Source organism: Cavia porcellus, unplaced genomic scaffold, assembly GCF_034190915.1.
Source record: "Cavia porcellus strain 051 isolate PalLab524CR breed Dunkin Hartley unplaced genomic scaffold, mCavPor4.1 scaffold_9, whole genome shotgun sequence".
Lineage (NCBI taxonomy): Eukaryota > Metazoa > Chordata > Mammalia > Rodentia > Caviidae > Cavia > Cavia porcellus.
This window is the reverse complement of record NW_026947492.1, coordinates 66,960,626-66,976,241: the sequence shown is the minus strand read 5'-3', so window position 1 is coordinate 66,976,241 and position 15,616 is coordinate 66,960,626.

Here is a 15,616-nt window from a genome sequence, read left to right as displayed (position 1 = left end):
CACTTATGCCGCTGAGCTAAACCCCCAGCCCCCCAATTTTTTATATCTTAAGTAGTTCCTTGCCTGGAGTTTAACAGGAATTTAAAGTCATTACTTAAAATTCAGAAAGATGACAAGATCTTTGTTGTGATATTCATTTACCACTTATGAGATATAATCTTTATCCAGGGCCTATTCATCTGTATTATAAAGACACTGACCTCACTTACACTGATAGTGTAATTTATAGGACAGTGTCCATGATTTATAGACTTAATGTATGTGATGCTATGGGAAATCTGATATGGTAACTGAAAGGGTTTTGGCCCAGACCAGACACTGTAGCCAGAAAAAGTCTCAGCCAGAACCAGGGAGCTCCTACCTCCTCCACCCCTAGAGATTTACCTGTAATTCAATCTCCTCCCACCATTAGGTATCTACCCCTGGCGCTAAACATGTGCCAATGAAATACCTGTGCATCCCACATCTTTTGGAAATAATCCTATCATTTGGAATCCTATCATTTGGTGCCATGACTCGATCGGCAGGTGATTGACTCCTGGGACACACTCATTTTGAATTCCCAGTTGAGTCACCCAGCTGATTGATGAACTGGATAACATCCTGGATTAATTCCATGCTTTTTCTTCTCCCAAGATGCATTTGACTTGTCACCAGCCACCTGCATGCACCACCAACCAGATTGATTTCAGATGAGCACTGTCTGGGAAAATCTTGGCACTGGGCTCTGCCCCATTTGATTGTGCTCCCCTATTTGCATGGGTCTGTGGCATTTTCACGTCCTTAGGACAGCCCTGAACAGGGTTGTTTTTGTGGGCAAGCCTGTGTCCACACTCTAAAATCTCTCACATTCTTTGAGTTCTGACAGCCCAAAGCAGGGATTTTTGGCCTGCCCACACTGAAAAAAATCCCTCAGTTCCTTTAGAAGCCTCTCTCTTTCACAGGCAAAAGTGCTACTGACCTGACATAAACTCCATTCATAAATATCTCAGTGACAACTAGAATATATGAGTTTTTGGAGCCTCACCCACCATGTGATGCCACAGAACAGTGACGGCTTGTTCTCTAGACCATGGCTTTTTTCTTGCCTGCATCAGTCATGGGAAACGTATTTTCTAACTCCCAAAAAATGCCTTTACAATGTCTAATTTCCAATTTACATGCTCTAAAAATTAAAACAACAATAAAAACTGAACCATTAACTTTTTACTGCCAGGAGGTCTGGCCCACCTACCCACCCACTTTGGGCAAGCATTGGCCCAAAGAAGGAACATTGGATTCTCTATTCTCCAAACCCTGTATAATTTTTGCTGAGCCAGTGACAGGGTAATAGAACTGCCGTACATAGAGGCATTCCTTGTTCTGAGAACATCTCTGTCTCTCATTAAACCCTGTAACCCCACACAAATACTCTTAGCCAGCTCTACTGCAACCCAATCTGTTTCATCATGACCCAGGATATGCTTGATGACATCCCTTTGATTTTTTCTTCTCGGCCTCCACCGCCTGCAAACCCCAAATTAATTGCTCATCTTTATCTCACCCCAGACCTCCCTCCCCTGCCCCCTTACCTGATCCCTCTGCACCTGTGCCAAAGTTACCTCTTACTGCGTGATCATCTACCTCTCCACCTTTTGTGATGCAGACCTCTCCCAGCAGCTCTGCTTTGCCTTCTGACACATTTTCACAGCCCACCCACCACACTAGTTTGCATTCATTGTGTCCTTCCGGCAAGCAGCGTGATTTTTTCAGCTTGCGCCGGGAACAATAGCCATGCGGGGGCCCTCCACCACATGACAGCGCACCACCATGTTTGGACGGGTCCCGTGTTCAATGTGCGCCACCCATTGACCCGGTCAATGTTCGGACTGGTCTCAAGGTCAGTGGGTACTCCCTTGTGGCTCCTCTTGTGAACAGCAACAGCCACCCTGTTGTGGTCCACATAATGGTTGCTGGAAGCAATCCAATAGCTAGAAGGCACACAGTGAGATGCCATCTGCCTGTGTTTCCTCATCCCAGGGTGAGCAGCAGCCGCTCTGTAGCTGCTCTGCAGATAATTGCTCACTCGCATCTACTGGGCGGATAGCTGCCCAATGGTCCTCTCCCCCAAATTCTTCTCCTCAGGCTCTGCTATCACTTCAAGAACAAGCTGTCCCTGAGGGGCTGGTCAATATCCATGTGCCTTTCTCCCTTTCTGATCTATCTCAGATTACCCATAAATTAGGTAGCTTCTCTGTTGACCCACAGAATTATATCAGGCAATTTGAGTTTATTACTAATTGTTATGATTTACATTTTAAGGATGTTTATGTGATTTTAAATACCACCCTTACCTCACAAGAGTGAAATCAGCTGTGGCAAGCAGCTCGCGAAGAAGCTGACTGCAGGCATAGGGCAAAGACCACTGAAAATGAACCTGAGCTGTAGCTGTGCCAGACTAAGATCCTAACTGGAACTATCAGAATGGACAAGGTTCACCAAAATTACATAAGATGATTGAGTGTCTGATTGTGGGTCGTAATAAGATTGCTCACAAACATAATAACTACAGCAAGACTTTAAAACAGGTCCAAGAGGCTAATGAGAACCCAGCTGTGTTCTTAAATCAGCTTCAGGAAACCTTAATTAAGTATACTAATGTGAACCCAGACTCTCATGAAGGGATGATTGTTGTTAACTCTTATTTTATTTCACAGCCTGCTCCTGATATTCATACAACCTTACAAAAGGTTGAACACGGCCCTCAAACTCTGCAAGGGGATCTACTTAAATTAGCCTTCCATATCTTCAACAATAGAGATAAGATTCAGAAAGAGGAGAAGCAAGCTCAGAAATTAAAGTGTGCTAAATATAAGTTTGACCTCTTAGCAGGGGCACTCGGAGCTCCCAAGACAAAAAATGCACAACAAGATGTGGTTGCTGAGTCCCACCTGGACTGTGCTTCAAATGCAGCAAACAAGGACACTTGGCAAAATACCGCCCTAACCCTGGCATTCCTCTAGGGTCCTGCCCATACCTCAACATTAAAGGGCATTGGAAGAGCAATTGTAATAGCCACCAGCGAGCAGGTAGGCCATCCTCTAATCCCTTGCCCTCACAGGAGACTTTGTCAATGCCAGATTCATCACTGCCTGACCTGCTTGGACTTTCTGTGGAAGACTGATGGGCTCAGGGCTCACTGCCCCCACTCCAGTAAACTTGTTGGAGCCCCGAGTCTCACTGGAGGTCTCAGGTAAGATAATATCTCTAATTATGGATACAGGGGTGACTTATAGTGTACTTCCTGAATTTCCAGTACCTTGTAGTAAGTCAGTGATTTCTGTTGTGGGTGTTGACAGCCAGCTGAATCAACCTTTACAGACTGGACCTGTCCCAAGTAGATTCCAGACTCTTTTTTTTTTTTACCCATAGCTTCCTAGTAATCCCAACATGCCCCACACCCTTTTTAGGCAGAGACCTTCTTCAAAAACTTAATTTTTCCCTCACTTTCTCTCTCCCCACAACCCTAATCCTCCAAACAGCCTCACAATGTGTCCCAAAGCCATTCTCACTTCTTCCTCCTTCTCTGGTTGACCTCATGGTTTGGGACACATCCAATCCCACTTTGGCTACACATGTCATGCCTGTTTTAATCTGTTTGAGGGATCCCTCAATTTTTCCCTGTGTTCCCCAACACCCCATAGCTCCGCAACATTTAAGGGGACTCAAACCCATAATTAAGCAGCTTTTAGACAATGTTTTTTTTTTAAACCTACCAATTCACCCCATAATACTCCCTTTCTCCCTGTACTCAAGCATGATGGGTCCTATCACCTGGTACAGGACCTTAGGGTAATTAACAGTGCTGTTACCCCGACTCACCCAGTGGTGCCAAATACTTATACCATGCTCTCATATCCCTCCCTCCACCACTCACATTACAGTTATAGATCTTAAAGATGCCTTTTTCACTATCCACCTACACCCTGATTGCCAGAACTTCATTGCGTTTACATGGACTGAACCAGGCACTCTCAGGTCTCAACAACTTACTTGGATGGTGCTCCCCCAAGGTTTCAGAGATAGTCCCCACTTCTTTAGTCATACTCTCGCTACTGACTTCACAGAACTTGATCTCAAATCTAGTGTTCTTCTTCAATACATAGATGACCTTCTATATTATGTTCTCCATCCCATATGTTAGCCATACACCACTCAGCCAGTCTTCTTAATTTCCTTGCTAGTCGTGGATACAGGGTCTCTCCTGCTGAAGCCCAGATAGCCTCCCCAAAAGTTAAATACCTAGGTCTCACTCTCACCCACACTACTTGCTCCAGCACCTCGGGTCATAAGGCCATTCTTCGTGATCTCTAGGTGCCCACAACTAAACAGCAGGTTACATCTTTCCTAGGTTTAGCTAATTTCTTTCATCTCTGGATTCCTAACTTTGCAGCCCTAGCTCAACCCCTCTACAAGACCATTAAGGGTCCCTTATGAGAACCCCTGGGCCCTATTAGGCCCATACATGCCTCCTTTCAAAAATTAAAGGAGGCTCTCCTAAAAGCTCCAGCTCTTACCCTTCCTGATCCCACCCAACCTTTCATCCTATGCACTACTTGTCAGAGCCACAACGCTATAGGTGTACTAGGACACAAAAAGGGACCTTCTTTTCAAGCAGTAGCTTACTTGTCAGAACAGTTAGATCACACAGTAAAATAATGGGCTCCTTGTCTCCGAGCTCTTGCAGCTGCATCCCTCCTGACACAGGAAGCTAAAAAGTTTACATTAGGGCAATCTATTACAGTACACTCACCATATTACCTTGTGAACTTATCTCACATAAGGTGCTCCCTGTTCTAATGATCCCTTCTTGCCTTCAACAGGTACACTTAGCTCTCTCTCAAGACCCTTGCATCTGTATTGCAACTAGTGGTCCTCTTAATATAGCCACCTTACTTCCCACCCCAGAGGGTCATCCTCACCATGACTGTATTGAGTTTTTAGAGATAACTCCCACCCCTTTCCCTCACATCAGTAGCACACCTCTCTCTTTGGCCTTTGACACATAGTTCATAGATGATAGTTCAACAAACACAGACAAGCAAAAGAAGGCAGGATATGCAATAGTTAACCAGCCAAAAGTTATAGAGGCAAATCCACTGGCACCTGGCACCTCTTCCCAGAGGGCAGGACTTATTGCCCTTGCAAGGGCTCTTACACTAGCAAAAGACAAGATTATAAATATATACACTGACTCAAAGTATACATATAGCATTTTACACACTCATGCCTCTATCTGGCAAGAAAGGGGTTTTATTACCACTCAGGTAACCCCCTTCATTAATGCTTCCCTTATCCTTAAACATCTAGAGGCAGCCCAACTTCCAAAGCAGGCAGCAGTTATTCATTGTAGAGGACATTGCTGAAGGCAATGCTTTTGCGGATTCACAGGCCAAGTTAGCTGCACAAGGGCCCTGCCCATCTCATCTTCTCCTGTTTGTCCCAAACAGTCCACCTCAGCCTAATTATTCACCAAAGCAGTTACAACTACTTCATAAACCTGGTTACACACAAAACACTCAAGGATGGATTTTTCAGTGATCTAAACTTGTCCTCCCACATCAACAGGCCTTAGAAAACATCACTGACTTACACCCTTTTCATATAGGATCACAGGTCCTAAACAAACTCTTAGCCCCAATAGTCGCACACCCTTCTCTAAAAGGTATCATTCTTAAGATTACTCACACCTGTGATCTCTGTGCCAGGACCTCTCCTCAGGGACCCATGGCACCCTCTTTCTTTTCTTCCCATCAGTTTCGAGGACACACCGTGGTCAGGACTGGCAGATAGATTTTACACTCATGCCTTGCCACAAGACTCTCAAATATCTTCTCACATTTGTTTGTACCTTTTCAGGATGGATAGAAGCCTTTCCCATAACCGGGAAACTGCTGATATAGTTACAAAATCATATTACAAGAAATCATTCCAAGGTTTGGTCTACCTCAGAGCATTCAGTCAGATAATGGTCCCGCCTTTATTTTTAGATCACTCAACAGGTATCCTCAAGCTTACACATCACCTGGCACCTACATATCCCATGCCATCCACAATCCTCTGGAAAAGTAGAAAAGGCAAATGGCCTCATAAAGACCCACCTTACAAAACTCATTTTAGAACTACACCAAACTTGGCCTCAACTTTTGCCCTTAGCCTTAGCCAAGCTCAAGACACTTCCCTGGGCTCCTACTTTCTTAAGTCCTTTTGAACTTATGTACAGCAGGCCATTCTTATTCCACAATCTTCCTACTCCCCAAAAAATCTTCCTCCCCTGGCTAACTATGTTTCAATCCTCTCCTTCCTCTGACACCTGTGGCAACAACATGCTGATCTCTTCCTTCCACAACCCTCTAGGGAGACCAAACCAGATAGTCCCATATCCCCAGGAGATCTAACTTATCTCAAATGTTCTAAATTCGCAGGACTACAACCAAGGTGGAGTGGCCCCTACCTGGTCTACTTGGCTATCCCTACGGCTGTCAAAGTTGCTGGAGTCCCATCCTGGTTTCACATCACTCAGGCTAAGAGGTGCCCTCCCAGCCCTACATCTGATCATTCTGAGTGGTCATCTCATCTTCTGTCATCCACCCATCTCTGTTTCATGAAGGCCTCACATCCACAGTTAACAGGCTAAGTCATGCTTTGTTATCCACTTTGGTTCCTAATTTCTTACATTCTATTAATGCTCATTTTTACAGCAGGACTCTTAACAGTCTTTCCTAGAGACTCCCACATCATGCATAAGATCATCTTTATAATGTTCTATGTGATAACTGTCATAGTTCTTTCTACCCTCAGCTTTCTGGTTAAATGTGACATCCCTGAAAGCCTAAGCCCTTACCTTCCCTATACTGGTACAGCCACTGTCTCCCCTACTCCCCCTATTTTTTCCAGTTCAACTCCTGGACCAGAGACCAGTTTTATACACCTACCCTCTTAACTTTTCCGCTTTAGATGAGGGAATAATCACCTCTCATAACTTCACTCCTTCTAACCTCACACTTAATTTTCAGAACTCTACCTCACCATGACCATGATCCTACCTCAATGTCATCCTGATAGCATGACATCTCTAAATCAAAGGCACCTTTCCCTCTACCTCACCTAGGTCCTTAAATACGACAGTGCCATGTCTCCTCATATATCATGTCTCTTTGTTTTTCCTGTCTAACATACGTGCATTCACCAGTGAAGTTGTCCTGGCTAAAACACCTGGCATCAGCATCTATCTGGGCATCAACCTTCATCCTATTGCTTCCCCTAGGCTCCAGTACAGTGCCTCCTACCAGCAGGAAGTAGGTAAAGAGAGAAATCTTCACCCCTTTTCATAATAATCATAAGACAGGATTTGAAAGAGTTTTGGCCCAGACCAGACACTGTAGCCAGAAAAAGCTTCAGCCAGAACCAGGGAGCTTGTACCTCTCTGGCCACTAGAGAATTACCTGTAACTCTATCTCCCCCCACCCTTAGGGATCTATTCCTGGTGCCAAACATGTGCCAATGAAATACCTGTGCATCCCTAATGGCCCTAGGGCACTACCCTAAGCTTAGGCTACTTATAGACCCCCCAAGCCATGTCAGCTGGAGAGATTGGCGGATTTCAATGGCCAGGTGTCTGTCATCTCTCTCCATGTTCTCAGAATAAAGGCCTCTTTTGTTTTATACTTTACATCTTTTGGAAATAATCCTATCATTTGGAATCCTATCAGTAACTCATGAAAAGTTTGATATTTTCTCCAAACAGCAATAGGCTGTGGAATTTTAGGGTAAGTTAAAAAATAACCACAGAAAAATGAAAACCTGATGATAGAAATGAAGAGCAATCCATGTGAGTGGGAAAATTCCAGGGCAAAGAGCTTTCCTCCAGCATTTTTGCATTTAAAACTGGCATTTTCCCCAAGCATTCATCAAAAGTATAAATTAAGAATATGAACCAGTTCGCAGAATTTTTTTGCAAATAAAAGTATTTAAACTGCTTTAAAAAAAGGTTTTGTAATAATTATGTCCTTTTTTTTGTTGTTTTGTTTTACTGAGTATTGAGAATTTATTGGGAAAATTTTGTTTCCTTAAAGACATTTAGTTTAAGGAAGAAGAAGCTATAAGTTTGATCATCTCGGATTTTACAAATAATTGATATCATGGAATGAGTTGTCTCATTGCTACTGATAGTTAGAAAAAAATATGATTTTTTAAAAATGAAACAAGAAGAAAAGAGGAGCCTGGTTGCATTTTGCCTGGAGCAGGAAAGGGTTGTCTGCTAGACAAATGCATCAGACACTTAGTCCTTCAAGAAATACAACTCCCTAGTCTTTTTCTTACTATCTACACAACTCTAACATCCCCTGCATTTACAGAGAAAGCAAGAATAAGTTGCCTCGATATTAAACTTTTATCTTTTCAAAAAATAAACCAAGAGACATTAATTGGAATTAAATTAATTAGGAGCTAGAGAGCTGGGGTAAAAACTTGCCTATGCCATTAAACTCTTGTCAACCAGAGATGTACAAAGATATTAATTAAATATCTATAAAATATTAGAAGCTTAGCCTGCTGTCTTAGTTACTTTTTACTTGTCTCTGAGACAAAATACCTGAAGCCCAAAGTTGGGAAAGGAAAGGTTTATTTCTTACAGTTTTTAGAGGGTTCAGTCCACACTCATTTGGCTCCAAGACAGGCAGGCATGACTGGGCCACAGTTCATGGTGGCTGCAAACAGCAAGCCAGAACCAGCAAAGAGCAAGACACCTTCTACCTGCCATTACATCACATCCTGGCTCCACCCCTATGTGGGTGGAGCACTGACACCATCAATCCAAGCACTATACAATCCACCATCACAAATGAACAACGCAAACTCATGAGGCCTGGAGGACACAGACATAAACCATGACATTCCACCCAGGGCCCCCAGGACTCATGTACATTCTTTATACAAAAGACATTTAGTCCACCTAAAGAGTTGGCAAAGTCCTAACAGCATCAGTATTGCTGAAAAGTCCAGTCACATGTCTCCTCCAAGATCTATGGTAAACTCATAACTGTAACCCCCTGTACAAATGAAACAAGGTTAAACATTACTGAATGCAAAGACACAAGATAAACATTACCATTACAAAAGTTACAAACAGGGGAATACAAAGCATTGGAAACAAAGCAAGTCCAACATCCACCGGGACAAACATTAGGTCCTAGAATTCCATGCTCAGGATCTGAAGCAATCTGGTTGCAAGCTCCAAAATGCTTGGGTGATTCCACCCCCATGGCACTTCCAGGGACATCAGCTCTGGCAGCTTTTCTCTTAAATACTCTCTGCTCGCTTTTTGCAGCTTTCCTTGGATCACCCAAGTTCCTGACTTTTCCAAACTTCTGGGGTCTCCACTGCACCTTTGTCTTCACACTTACATCTTCACAAATTGCCCTCTCAGAAGCACACTGCTTGGCCTCCCAGGCCCTTTGCAGTCGAGGTGGAAGCCTACTTCCCTCACAATTCGTGCATTTTCCTTGCACCTCAAATCACGTTGTGGATGCCACCAAGGTCTGCTGCCAGCTGAAGCAGTAGCCAGGCTTTTCTCTCCCTTGGCTATAGGAGTCAATTGCCTGCATCGCAGGGCTCTGTTTGCCTGATTGTGAGAAAAAGCTTCTGCCATTCTGAAGCCTCATGTGACCTCTGTCGCCATTCTGGAACCTCATGTGGCCTCTGTCGCCATTCTGGAGCATGGTGCTCTGCAGCCTTCTCCTTTGAACAAATTCTTTCACCTTTGCTATGAGGTTGCAAATGGTGAGGACCCACTTCTTGGGATACACTGGGGCCATATTTCTTTCTCTCTGTTTCCCATCAATAACTAAAATCTCATTTCTGTCTTTACAATCCACAGCCTTCCTGGAATTTTCCTGCTGGCCAAACTCACAGCATTTTAAATTATCCAGCTGGGCTCTTTGCTCTTGATATGAAACATAAAACTGGCTGAAAGCCCCCAACAATAGCCATGCCACAGCCTCAATGTTTGATTGCTTTTTAATTTCCTTTTCAAGATTAATCAGTCTATTGCCCTTTGTTTCAGTCTCAGGGAAATTCTTTGGACAGGAGCAAAATGCAGACAAACTTTCTTGCAAGCCATAACACACATCATGAGGGGTCCAACCACCAGTGCTGGCAATCCCAGTAGAAACCTCCCAAGCCTGGTGTTTACCATGAGTGTTTTTATCAGCCTTCTGGTCTCCTGAGCTCTGACCAGTATCTCCTCTACAGAACAACCTAAGCTGCTCCAGCTCTATGCATCCAGGCAAAATGTCCGAACCATTCAAAACTCTGTCCACAAACCATTTCCAAAGCCTCTCAAAAAACACAGTCAGGTATAGTCACAGCAAATGACCCCACTCCTCAGTACCAAATTCTGTCTTAGTTACTTTTTACTCGTCTCTGAGACAAAATACCTGAAGCCCAAAGTTGGGAAAGGAAAGGTTTATTTCTTACAGTTTTTGGAGGTTCCACACTCAGTTAGCCCCAAGACAGGCAGGCATGTCTGGGCTGCAGTTCATGGCGGCTTCAAACAGCAACCTGGAACCAGCAAAGAGCAAGACATACCTTCTACCTGCCATTACATCACATCCTGGCTCCACCCCTATGTGGGTGGAGCACTGACACCATCAATCCAAGCACTAGCCAATGAACCAATCAGAAATATGCAATGCAAACTCATGAGAACGGGGGACACAGACATAAACCATGACACCTCTCTAATTTATCCCATCATACATTTGTTTTTCAGTACTGGGGATGGAATCCATGGCCTTTTCCAGTGACTATATCTATTTCTTTTCGGAGACATAGTCTTTCTTCCATGTTGCTAAATTGCTCTTGTGAAGGTTGAATTTGTCATTTTCCCTGTGTGCTGGAATTACAAACATGTACCACCATGACTGGCTACTTCTTTGATAAAAAAAGAATTACAAATATAGGGAATAAAGTATAGTTAAAGAATTCATTGAGTAAAGCTAGATTTACCTAAAACATTGCCATCAATGCAGTTACACAGTTTAGAAGTAGAAAGGTACCTGGCGAACTGAGCACTGGCCTGGTGCATGAACAGATTAGTCATGTCGATTTGTTTTCACCCAAGATTCTCAGTGCATGAATATATCAATATCATTACTGTATATAAAAGTTGGGCTGCTCCCCAAGCCTCAGTATCTTTTTGATGCCCCTAGTGTCTCACCCCACTGAACCCAGGCCTTTTTACTGGCAGATCTAACCCCTGTAAAATCGAGCAGAAGGCTTCCAATTTTCAAAAGAAAAGAGTTTCCCAGGATTAAGAATTTGGAAATGCCTGATCTTCTGTCACAGAGCAAGTCTTTTCTGAATGATATTAAAAGTCAGTATAAGTGAATTTAAAGGAGAAAGGAAGAAAAGGATAAAGAAAAATATATTTATGCACAAGATAAGTACAATAGTTATACAGCCAGTTTTTCTTAGTTCACTGAGAAGAAAGGTTTGTGTTAATATTGTTTGGACAATATATCAGGCCTCTATTTTGTACTCTGAAAATCTACTACAAAGAACAATACACAATGTATTAAGTATTGTAACATTCCTAATAACTTGTTTTGAATCTCTGTTATATTTTTTATTTTAAAATAAAAATATGATTTTCTCTATATAGAAAATATATAGATACACACATATATACTCACATATATATATACATATATATACACACACACATTGTTAACATTGTTACTATTTTTAATGTCATTAACATTATTCTATTAGAAAAGACAACCTTTGAAAATCTATTGACCATTAGGAGAAATTCAATATAGTCATATTTTCATTTTTATTTTGTTAACATTGGTGTGTAAATTTTTTGACATATGAGTTTAATAGGAAAACGTTGTAGAAAGGAAACAGATTTAACAGTAATTATAATTACTTAAGCATAAGATATTGTGCACATTTTCTTGGATCAAAGGATATATCAAAATTCCTTCCTTTTTCCTTCTATCATTTTGGAATTTTTCTGTATTTTCTAATTATAAGCCATGCTCGAGTCCATTTAGTGATCTCCAAAGATTCATTGTCTACATATAAAGCCATGCATGGCTTTGACTAAAGGCATTATCTGAGTTGGGGTTTGTGGGAGACAATTCCAGTGACTTGCTTTGAATCCAGAACAATTGCTGTGACTTTGAATACTTGGAGACTCATTTCCTTATACTGATATGTAAAACGCTGGCTAGGTATTTCCTTCTCTTCAATTGGCTCTGAGCATTGCAAATAAGGCTAGCTGAGGTGCTAATGTGCAAAGTCTATAGCCATCAGAAAGTCCTGTTTCCTTGCATAGTGCTCTCCATAGTACAAGATTGAGGTGGCAAGATGTTAGAGCAAATAGCTCCAGGAATGTCAACTGGGTATGAGCCTCAAGAAAAGAGGCTATGGCTCCCCAGGGAACAAGAGTTTGCATATCAGAAACTGAAGCCATAGCCCCCCAAAACAATTCCAGTGTTACATTAATTGGATTGTGTAAATTGATACTTCTGCATATGTTTATCTCTGAAAATTATAGAGATGCCATTCTTGCATCTGGCCAGCAGCTCAAGTTACTCAGGAATCCCTGGCATCCTCACTGTCACTCATCCCTGAGCCACTTCCCTTTCTTCACAACATAATAAATGCTGGGAGAGGCCTAGGATAGAAGCCTTTGTCCACATGTCCTCACAAGGATTGAACTTAGGATCTCTTGGCTGCCCTTAACTTGGAATATACCTTTGTGACTTGACTCTCACCATGGATTGCACTGGTGATGGTAGATTGGAATTGACCCATTGAGATTCCAATAACATCTCAATGGGATTAGAAATATAAATTATTGGATTGTGAGAAAGACTAGAAAGAGGATTACAATATTTGGATGATTGAACTCGATATTTGGGTTTACAATATGGGTTGATATCATTTAAAGAGCAACCTCTTATCAATGGTGAGGGATCCATGTGGGCAGGAAGAAGCCAAATGCTTCATAGTGTGCTTTAGGGGATGTTTCCTGATGTCAGACATGTTCCCTGGTCTCATCTGCTGAATGGCCTGTACTGTTTGAAAGGATCTTTCACAAATACATTCTGGTATATGACAGCGGACACTCTATCAATGTTCAGGTATTTGAATTAACATGTTTTCATTCCTTTTCCCTATAAAGTTGGGAAGAGCCTAATCGAAAAATTGTGTATCTGATACACGCAAATGTGTGCACATACACACACACACACAGAAATAGAAAGGTATTTTTATTTCATTCATTCTATTATTACTTCAATTTAGATATTTGTGGTATGTGAGTCATTTCTCTTTCTGTTTTTCCAGGTGGAATGAAATTGGTCCTCACTAAAAAAGTATGCATTATAATAAGTTAGCAGAAATTAATGTGTACTTTAGGTATGAAAACTTCCATTACAATGAAAATAAATGAGTCTCAATCTTCTCACAAAATTCCAAATTAGAAAACAAAACTGAGATTTCATCTTATTCCATATAGAATGACTGTGGTCAGAAATTCAGACAATAAGGAAATTTTGAGAGGCTGTTGATTGGGAGAAAACACGTCTATATTGTTTACTATGATTGTAAACTAGTAAAACCACTTGGAAATCAATATGGAAAAAAACTAAAATAAAAATTTCATTTGACCAAGCTGCATCTCTTCTGGGTGTCTCTCCAAAGAACTACTTAATATATTACACTGACACCTACATGCTCAGGTTTATGGCAGCACAGCTCAAAATAACCACTCTTTGGAAGCAATATGTCTCCCAAAAAGCAGATGAAAGACTAAAGGAATAGACAGACAGATAGATGATAGATAGATAGATAGATAGATAGATAGATAGATAGATAGATGTTGAAAGACAAAATATCAAGGCATAAAGAAGTATAAACTTGAGTCATTAATAGGAAAATGGATGAAAATTGAGATCATATAGTTCTATTATATAAGAAAGTTCAAAATTAAGTGTTTTTTCTTATGTGACAATCACAAAATATAAGTAATTAAAACATAAAAATAAAAGAGAGTTAACAGGAAACATGAAGTAGATCTTGAAGTGAATGGAAAGGGATCCAGAGATGGGAGCAGAAGGGCCTTCTACTCCCTGGAGGGGAGGTAGAAGCACAAATGAATAAGATGCCATATGTAAATCCATTACTTCTTCAAAATGAGCATAGTTATTATGTATCACAGTCATATGCCAGTAAAAGTTTAAATATTAAAACACAGGTGAGTTTACTCAGAGAGCAGCAGCATGTCCCTGTTAGTAGATATCAATGAGTAAATCAATTTTCATTTTATGGGATGTGGGAAGAAATAGAATAGTATATGAATGAAACACAAAAATGGCATTTATATAAAGCAAGAAAAAATTATGAATTCTGTTTCAAAAGGTATCTTCTTACCAGTGAAGTTTTGTCAAAACAGAGAATTATATAACATTTGAATTTCTATCACTGTATACCAATTGTTAAGGTTTGTAACTAAATGTTCCCCAAAGCTTCATGCAGTGATGGGGACAGGCTTAGAGAGTTTGTGATTGATTTATGGTCCAATGCTGGGATTAGGGGTCTGAGTGCTCTCCTCAATCTAGGATGGGTGGCCTACATACAGAATAAGAGGTAAAGAGTCTTCTGTGACATCTCTTCCCTTTTACTCTTGCTGCCTTTGTTGTCTTCCTATCACTATGAACTGTTGCCCCTCGGTCATGGCATCTTGCCCAGAACCAGCTGATTATGGACTGAAACCTCTACAAACTGTGAGCTAAATAAACCATTCTGTCCTTAATTTTGGGTGTCAGGTATTTTGTTTGCAAACAAGAAAAGTAACCATGACACCATCCTTCAGTTAATTATGTTTGGCACTACAATACATTTCTAGTATTAGACAGAGGTTTTGGGAATATTGGAAACTTGGCGATGTGTTTCAGGTATAATAGTCTTGAATATGGAAACAATGATGTGAATTAGATGGTTTATCTGAAAAATGATTCAGGCAATGCCATGAGAATTAACACAATATAAGAATCATTAATTTGACATTATATTCTGAAGTTAAGTTTTGATGGTGGTTACAAAACTCTGTAGGTGTAGCAAATGTGAAGAAAAATGTTTTTAATCTGAGTTTCTCCCACTCTTTATAGACATTTTAGTAGATCTGATAACTAAATTTTATCATATGTGAAAATTTCATTTGATACTGTGAGAAAATATTTGATCAATTTTCAAATGCCATATATAATCGCTTATTTGTGACCTTAAACACTTCTTGTTATCATATTATGTAATTTATATTGCCTTAAATTTCTCTCAATCTTTATGAAGAAAAATAATATCTAGTTTTCATTTAATACAACACCTGCCTCTGGTTTTGGTGCAAGTGAAGAGCTCACAACAAGGAATAAATTTAAAAATTTGGAAGACAGAAATGAGGAATGAATAACACATGGTACCTATGAATCTTTATGAAAGTATGCATTATGAACATAATAAAAGGAATGTTGGCTGAATAGCTGAACATCAGATTTAGAAAATACAG